Raw genomic sequence first — 8,813 nt, 5'->3', positions numbered from 1 at the left:
AGTATTTATAAGTGCAAAAGGTTAGTAAGCACATGGCAGGCAATAGGGATCTATAATAGGAACCCGAACACATCTGTCTACACCTTGACCAGAGAGAGACACGACATGGCCTTGGATGGTGAGGGTCATCACTGTGGTCACCCCCCACCCTCACCCCATGGGTCAGGATCACCCCGATTCAGCAATAAGGCTGAAGTCCAACAGAAAACGAGGTCCCAGGCTGGTCACCGAGCTGCCCTGATGTGTCTCTTACCGGCTTCTGGTCTCCCCCACCCCGCAGCCCGTCCCTCTGGCAAGCCCACCCCCACCCCCAGGATCCCCTGCTGATACCCCAGGCTCCGCTGGGCCGTGCCAGCCCCCTCTGCGCTCAGCAAATCAGCCAGCGAGTGGGCTGCGCCCGCAGGCCTCTGGTCTCCCCACTGTGGGATGCCGTTTCAGCCGAATGTTGGAGAGAGGAGGCTCCTTCTTCAACGAGTGACTTGTCACCGGGAATGCTCAGACTCTTGATCCAGCACAACGCCCACAGCCGATGATGGGGAGCCCCCCCACGGGCGCAGCCAGGGCTGGGTGGGCATCGACCCTTTGACTCCCACCCACACACGTGTGGCAACACAACCAGGGATGAGGATGACGTTCCCACCCAAGTGAACTTGATTCTGCTGTTTCGTCCCTTGCTGGGGAAATCCCCCTTATCTCAGCGACCCCACAGCGGGGGGCCCAAACTCCGAGCCCCTCACTGACACAGCCGGGAGGCACCGTGCCTGCGGCGGGGCCGCACAGGGCAGAGAGACTGAGCGGCGCACACAGGCTGGAAGATTCGCCCCAGAAAGGAATGTTGGCAAGTAAAATTATTTACTTAGAAGTGCACGTCTATGTTGGTCACTGGGGCCTTCCCAGGCTGTTTGGAAGAATGTTGGCATCCCAAGTATGTGGCAAGAGCCGGCCGGGGTGAAAAGGCTGCTTTGGGTCATTTTGTTTGGAGAAGTGAAATCTGCTTTACTGGGAAACAGTATCTGCGCTGACAACATGCAGGGGTTGCGAGCGTGGGAAGTACAGAGTGGTCCCACTCTCTGTGTTGCACGGTCTCTGGAGCTACGGATGGGACCGGCGTTACTAGGATATGTCATTTTATTTTATTTTATTTTATTTTATTTATTTTATTTTATTTTAATTTAATTTAATTTTATATTTTATTTTATTTTTTATATTTTTATATATTTTTATATTTTATTTTATTTTATTATTTTATTTTAAAGATTTTATTTACTTATTCACAAGAGACCCACAGAGAGAGAGGCAGAGACACAGGCAGAAGTAGAAGCAGGCTCCATGCAGGGAGCCCAACGTGGGACTTGATCCCAGGACCCTGGGGTCACACCCAAGACCGAAAGCAGGTGCTAAACCGCTGAGCCCCCCAGGGCTCAGGATACATCATTTTCAAATACTGCCCAATGTGGTTTTACTCCACATCATGAGAGCGATGGTAGCCCACGGCGGAACCCGGGAAACCGGAACGGTGCCAGCTGAGCTCATCAGCCAGCCCACGCCGCACGGCGTCCGACTCCTGGTTTCAGCTCAGGTCCACGCTGAGTGGGGAGTCAGTCCCAGTTTCTCTCCCCGCCCCCCTTTCACATCAATCAATCGATCTTTAAAAGGCTCGTACACACAGCACATGTGCACACAGTGAGGCGCACAGACGCTCCCTGCCCACGGGGTGTCTGCAGGAAGCCTTCACCTGCTGCTGGGCTTCTCCAGCTTGTAAAGGAGATGGTGCGCACCCCCGCACCTGAGGGGTGTCGCAGACCGCTTCCCGGGGGCCGTGTCCCGCCGCAGGATGATCCACGTCCCTCAGAGGGTCCAGAGTGGGAAATGAGGTCCCTGTTTGGGGGGTCAAAGGAGACCACAGAGAGTGGCTTGATGCCAGGGGCCGGACCCAGGTCCCCGGAGGTCACCTGCTCGTGCGAGCGGCCCCTCGGGGCGACACTGGTTGCAGCGATCAATAAACCACTTGTCACACTTCAGTGAAATCCCCCTCATTTCTTGCCCTTGACTTTGAGGATAAAAACCAAAATCAAGAGGGCCGGCCTGGCTGGCTCAATGGGAAGTGTCCCTCCCTCGCTCGGGAGGTGCCTCAGAGTCGGACACTCGGGATTTGGGGGTCAGCTGCCCCCCCCAGCCCCAGGGTGTGAGCGGGACTGGGTAGGAAGGAGTGTGCTACCGACCTGGAGAAGGAGACCCGCCGGCCGTGCCATCCTGTGACCCCAGCTTTCGCACCCACGGATCATGCTGCCGAACCTTGGAGCAGAGGTTGGCAGACGTTTTTTTTCAAATTCAATTTATTTATTTGAGAAAGAGAGACAGAGAGCACAAGCAGGGGCAGCAGCAGGCAGGGGCGGAGGGAGAAGCAGGCTGCCTGCTGTGCAAGGAGCCCACGGGACTGGGCTCCATCCCAGGACCCTGACATCATGCCCTGAGCCAAAGGCTCAACCTACTCAACCTACTGAGCCCCCAGTGCCCTGGCATACATTCTTTTTTTTTTTTTTTAAGATTTTATTTATTTACTCCTGAGAGACACAGATAGAGGCAGAGACACAGGCAGAGGGAGAAGCAGGATCCCTGCGGGGAGCCCGACGCAGGACTCCATCCCGGGACCCCAGGGTCACGCCCCAGGCCGAAGGCGGCACTGAACCCCTGAGCCCCCGGGCGCCCTTACTGGAACTTTTTATTTAACCGAACTGATGCTATGCAAAGAGCCCTGACGTTGGTTGAAGCCGTCACGTTGTGCACGGGTTTACAGGTTCTAGCGCAAGGTGTGTGCGTGTGCAGAGCCCGTGAAGCCACCCAGCGCCTGGCTGAGCACACGCGGGGCTGGGGCCCCAGGAGACACCCCCCCCCTGCCCTGGGCCCCGCTGCCGACTGAGGCCCCAGGAGTGGCGGGCAGAGCGAGGGACCTGGCTGTGTGCTCTGCTGCCCTCGGGGGGCGTCTGCCTGAGCCCCAGAGCCTGGGGGCACCACCTGCAGGTCGCTCCCCGCAGTGTTGGGCTTCTCGGGGTGGCAGCCTGGACGGCCTCACGGGTCATAGCCTCGGCCTTTGCCTGCTCCCCTCTGCGAGGCCGGGCCTCGTCGTTCTACGTGGTGCTGGGCGCCTGTCAGGGGCACGATTTGGGAGAACTCACTTGCGGCTCTTGACCCTGGATGGGGCGGAGAAGGGGAACCCGTGACCGCGTGGACCCTGGGGAGTCCATGAGGTAGGAAAGCAGCAGCCTTCCCGCCACTCGTCATTTAGAGAGAAACGCAGATGCCGCTGCAAACCAGAGCGGCCCCAGGCCCTGGGCTCCCGCCCACCAGGAAGGGCCAGCAGTCAGCAGCTCCCACCCTGAGACGCGTGGGGAGCCCCACGGCGATCTGTCACCTGAGGGCCGCAGAGCAGGGACGGGAGGGGACCCAGGGACCGGGACGCTGTGCTTTCTCGTGGGAATAAAGATATCATTCACAAAGTAGTTGGAAGCAATCCTGGGAGCTCAGGGGGTTCTTGGGGTGCAGCCCTGAAGGGAGTGTGGGTCCTGGGTTTTCATGGAGTGCAGCCTGGGGCGCCAGAGTTTCTTAGGGTGCCATCCGAGAGGGCTTGGGGTTTCTTGGGGTGCAAACGGACGGCCTCTGGGTCTCGGGATAGAATTCTGGAGGGCCTTTGAGTCTTGGGGTACAATGTGGGGACTGCAGCGCTCCTTGGGGTGCAGCCCCGGGGGCAGCCTCTGTGCAAGCCAGCCTCACTTGTCCCCATTGCAGGCTGGGGGGCCCTGCAGCAGAGACCCCCAGGGAGCAGCGGGAGGCATGGGGCAGTGGGAACCTTGGTGGGGGCAGCAGGGAAGGCCTGGAGGCCTGGGGGAGGGGACATAGGCCGCAGACACTCCTCTGCCCTTGTGGGGAGGTGGCCGCGCCCCGGGAGCTTATGCACACCTCTCCCCGGAGAACCTTCCCACCCGGGTGCTCCGGTGCTCGCAGACCATCAGGAGCTTCCAGAGGTTTGCTTCCCAACCCCTCGGGGCGATCCACCTGACCCCGTGGGGAGCCCGGATGGGATCTCGGGATGGGCACCACCCCCTGGGCCCAGGCGGGGGCAGGGGCGAGCTGCCAGGGACACTCCCACCTGCATCTTGGTCTATCTAGCATCTCCAGGCCCCCCCTCCCCCAGAAGACAGCACTTAGCAGAAAGGAGGCCCCGGTTAAAGCGCTTCGGGATAACGGAGCTCTCCTCCCCGATGTGCACGTACCCCCTTCTTAGGCAGTAGGGACGAAAACAAGGGATTTTTTTTTTTTTTTTTTAAGCACATTCCTGGACCCAGCCCTGGAATTCGGAGCCCGGGCTCAGGAATCCGCCTGCTTGTCCACCCCTCCCCGGGGTGGATTTTGGCGCCCTGCTGGTTGGGAAGCCACACCCCAGGCGGGACTGCCCCTGGCTTGAGGGTGGAGGACCCGAGGCGACAGCGGGAGGCTCAGCTGGTGAGGGCTCTGCTACCCTCCCTGGGTGCCAGGCCTGCAGGCCGTCTGGGCGGCGGCCCGGGTGGCCGACATCTGCCCTGGGAGCCAGACACCCTCCAAACGGAGCTCAGAGCCTGCACCCCTGAGGGGCGGGTTCTGGTATCATTCCTGTGTCCCCCACGGAAGAGGACGCCGGGCACAGAGAGGTCACTTGACCTTACGAGGTCATAGGGCAGATGGCTGGTCACGCCCGGATTGCAGATTCAGGCTTCCTGGATGTGCCCCCAGGGGCTTCCAGGTGGAGAGGACATGCCCCCCCGCCCCCCCCCCCAGCATGAACACGAGGCACCGGCCCCCACCTCTGCAGACAGACACCGGAGCCACGGGGGCCCACATGAGGCGGCCTCTGTCCTACTCACGGTCGTGCTCACCTGTCCCGTATCCGGAGGCTCGCAAACTCCAGAACCCGCCTGAGGTCAGGGAGCCGCCTGGCGCCGCCAGCACCTCTACTCACTGCCACTGTCCTGTGCTGTCCTGTGGCTGGGCCCGGCCCTGGCTGCAGCGACACAGGCCGTCCTCGGTGGCCGCGCGTGGGTGGGGTCTCCTCAAGGTCTTATTTATTTATCTGAGAGAGAGAATGGGAGGGAGCCCGAGCAGCGGGGAGGGGGAACTGGAGAGGGAGCCCGACGGACGCGGGACTCGATCCTAGGACCCTGAGGTCCTGACCTGAGCTGGAGGCAGGTGGCCCTCCTGTGGTGTTTTTATAAATGAATCATATGTTGCATTTTCAAAGGGATACGTCTAGAAAGTGTCCAACTCTCGGTAAACTAGTACCATCCTGGCTGATGCCCCACCCCCACCCCCCCGGGCTGTGCGGGAGGTCCCGGCGGGGTCTGGCGATCAGCGGGATGCTGGCCTCACAGTGTCGCCTGCGGGCAGGCCTGCCAGCAGGGCTCCTTCTCGGTGGAGAGCCGCTGAGCCAAGGGAAAATAGCCCAGTAACTGCTTCAAAGCAAAACCACAAAGCGCCAGGCCGCGGGCGCAGCTACTGTTACCTCTGCGTTTGCACCAGGAAGAGGAGCCGGTGGGGCCCACCGCCCCCCGCCCTGTAGGAGCCCCCCTCCTGGGATGCTTGCCCGACCTGAGCCCCCTCCCCCGCTTCCCAGCACTCGGCTCCCCCTCTGGCCGCCCCCAGGCCCCACCGCGGAGCTGGGTGGCCACTTGCACCTGCTGCTGGACTCACAGCACAGCCTGACCCAGCGCGGAGGGCCAAGGGAGTCCTGTGTGGGCCCTGGCGCCGCATCTGTCGCGGCCTTGGCATCACCGACTGGAAACCGAGGCTTGCAGGGGTGCAGGGTGCGGGTCTGATTCTCCCCCAGAACTGACAGGGCCCAAGCTCTCTTTGGCCCAGGCAGGAACCCTCCAGCTATCCCTCCCTGGGGGCCACCTCCTCAGGTGCCCCCTGGCTGGCTGCCCCCTGCTTCCTGCCCTCCCTGTGGGGGCACCTGCCCTACACCCCCCGCAGTGGGGGGCGGCTTCCCAGGGAGGCCTTCCTACCGGCCAGAGCTGCTGCATTGTGCGGGCCTTGGGAGAGGGGGCTGGTGTCCCTGAGACTGGGAGCTCCCCTTCACCAGGAGCGTTCAAGCGGAGGCTGGTGAGTGTGCAAGAACGGCGAAGGGGACACCCTGGCGTGGAAGGCGGACATCAGGGACTTTGCAGCTGGAGCATTCTGGAATCCTCAGATCTGCCCAACGGGGCCCACTGCCACCGGACTGCCGCCCCCCCGGAGCCCCAGCTCACGCTCAGTGCAGGCTCATAGAGCCCAGGGTGCAGCGACCTTGCGCGTGGCTCGGATGCACACCTCCGAAGGCCCAGGGATGGACGTCCAGCAAAGTGTGCAGCAGCATCCGGCTGCCCGTGCTGCCACAGCCGTGGGAAGGCAGGGGGCGTGAGCAGCGGAGCCCGCGTCCCCAATCTCGGGCTTGGGCTGTGAGCCCGCAGTAGGCGCCTCTGTCTCCTTCCACTCGGGCCTCCGAGACCGGGCTCCGGGGCCAGCAGCTGGAACAGCATCCGTCCTCCTCTGGCGCTGGAGGCCGCACGTCCGAGATCCAGGCAGGGCGGGGGGGGGGGGTTGTGGTCCCTCCCGAGGCCTCCCCTGGGCGAGCGGACGGCCGTGTCCTCCCTGGGTCCTCCCAGGGTCGTCCCTCGGTGCGGGTCTGCGTCCTGACATCCTCTTCTGATGAGGACTCAGCCACACTGGAGCAGGGCCCACCCTAGTGACCTCGTTTACCTGGTCACCTCCTTAAAGACCCCTCTTCACGTACAGACCCGTTCTGAGGTCCTGGGAGCCAGGACTCCAGCTCGTGAATCTGGGGGGGGGTTCCCAGCTGAAGGACCAGGTGGCTGGGGGTGCAGGGCTGCCCCTCGAGCTCCTTGCAGCTGAGCTCCTGCCTGTAGTCCCAGTCCTAGTCTTTTTAAATTTTTTTTAATTTTTATTTATTTATGATAGTCACACAGAATGAGAGAGAGAGAGGCAGAGACACAGGCAGAGGGAGAAGCAGGCTCCATGCACCGGGAGCCCGACATGGGATTCAATCCCGGGTTTCCAGGATCCCGCCCTGGGCCAAAGACAGGAGCTAAACCGCTGCGCCACCCAGGGATCCCGTCCTAGTCTTTTTAAAGACTGTTTATTTATTAGAGAGAGAGAGAGCGCGCAGGAGCAGAGGCCGAGGGAGAAGCAGGCCCCCTGAGCAGGGAGCCCGATGCAGGACTCGCTCCCAGGCCCCTGAGATCATGACCTGGGCCGAAAGCAGGCAGGCGGGCGCTCACCCGCCGAGCCCCCCAGGGCCCCCCTCCAGCGGTGTTTTATATTTTTATTTATTTATTTATTTATTTATTTATTTATTTATTTAATCAATCATAGGATTTATTTATTTATTTATTTATTTTATTCATTTATGATAGTTACACAGAGAGAGAGAGAGAAGCAGAGACACAGGCAGAGGGAGAAGCAGGCTCCATGCACCGGGCGCCTGATGTGGGATTCGATCCCGGGTTTCCAGGATCGCGCCCTGGGCCAAAGGCAGGCGCCAAACCGCTGCGCCACCCAGGGATCCCTCTCCAGCGGTGTTTTAAATTAAAGACCAAGGCCATCCCACAGGGAGGTAGGCCAGAGCCAGTCCACCCGTGTGTGACCCCAGCACGTCACGGGGCCAGCGGACCTCGGCTCTCTGGACTGGGACCCGGGGCTGAGACACCTGTGCCCTCTCTTGCTTTGGGACCCTCTCCTGAGCATGGAGGTGGAATCCATACCTTCTCGAAGGCACAGCAAGCATGTTCCACCCTTTCTGGGCCTGGACTAAGTGTCCCTTAGCTCCCCTGGACTCTCGGAACCACCCATGTACTCCCCGCACAGCCTCGCCGAAGAGCCGCTGAGGTCCGTGTGCGTGCACCCAGCTCAGCACCAGGGAGCCAGACAGAAGGCAGGATGCTGTCCAGGGTCCCCAGCCGACCAGACGCATGAGCTCAGGACACGAGGGCCCTGCACCTGCCCGGCTGCTGCTCCAAGCAGAGGCCCAGTGGCTGCTCCACACCCGGCAGGAAGCTCCTCTTAGGGGGCAGGTACGTGCCTGGGCTCCGATACCTCGGGAATCAGCACCAGGGTTTGGGCAAGCCAATCCCGTTAGGAAGGCATCTGGCCGGGCCGTCGGGGCTCAGTGTCTGGCCCCAGGAGTCCTGGCTGGTCCGCCCTGGGCGTCCTTCCTTCCTCTCTGCCGTGCTCTGTGCCCTGGGTCTCCCAGGCTCCTGCTCTACATGCCACCAGGGGGTACATCGGGCCGGAGAGCACAGTGGTCCTCATGGGGACGGGGCGCTGTCCCCGCCGCCTGCAGGATGGCGTGCAGCTGGGTTTGAGCTGGGCGCTCGTAGGGCAGGGGCAGCTCCCCTTCCTTTCTACGCATGGCAGGACAACTGAGAGCCCGTGCAGACGATGCCCTCTGGAGAGGGTGGCAGCTCTGGGACAAAGCAGCCCAGTGGGACCTCGAGGTTCCTGCAGACAACCGTGAAGATCCCTCAGTGAACGCATGTGGCTGGGCAGCTGGGAGCTGGCCCTCGGCCTCCTCTGGAGTGGCCCGCGGCCAGCACTGACCCTTGGGCCCCAGGGCGGCTCCCACAGCGCCGGCACCCACTGGGCCTGCCTCCCTCTCCCCACCTGCAGTGTGACCCTACTCGGATCTATCTCAGAGCCCGCGTCCGCCGCTCCAGCAGTGGCCCGGACGGGCTCCCAGGGCTGTGGCTGCAGATGGCACGTGCGTGCATTTTGGCAGAGAGGCGGCC

This window comes from Nyctereutes procyonoides, unplaced genomic scaffold (assembly GCF_905146905.1).
Source record: "Nyctereutes procyonoides isolate TBG_1078 unplaced genomic scaffold, NYPRO_anot_genome, whole genome shotgun sequence".
Classification (NCBI taxonomy): Eukaryota; Metazoa; Chordata; class Mammalia; order Carnivora; family Canidae; genus Nyctereutes; species Nyctereutes procyonoides.
This window is presented reverse-complemented; position numbering follows the sequence as displayed.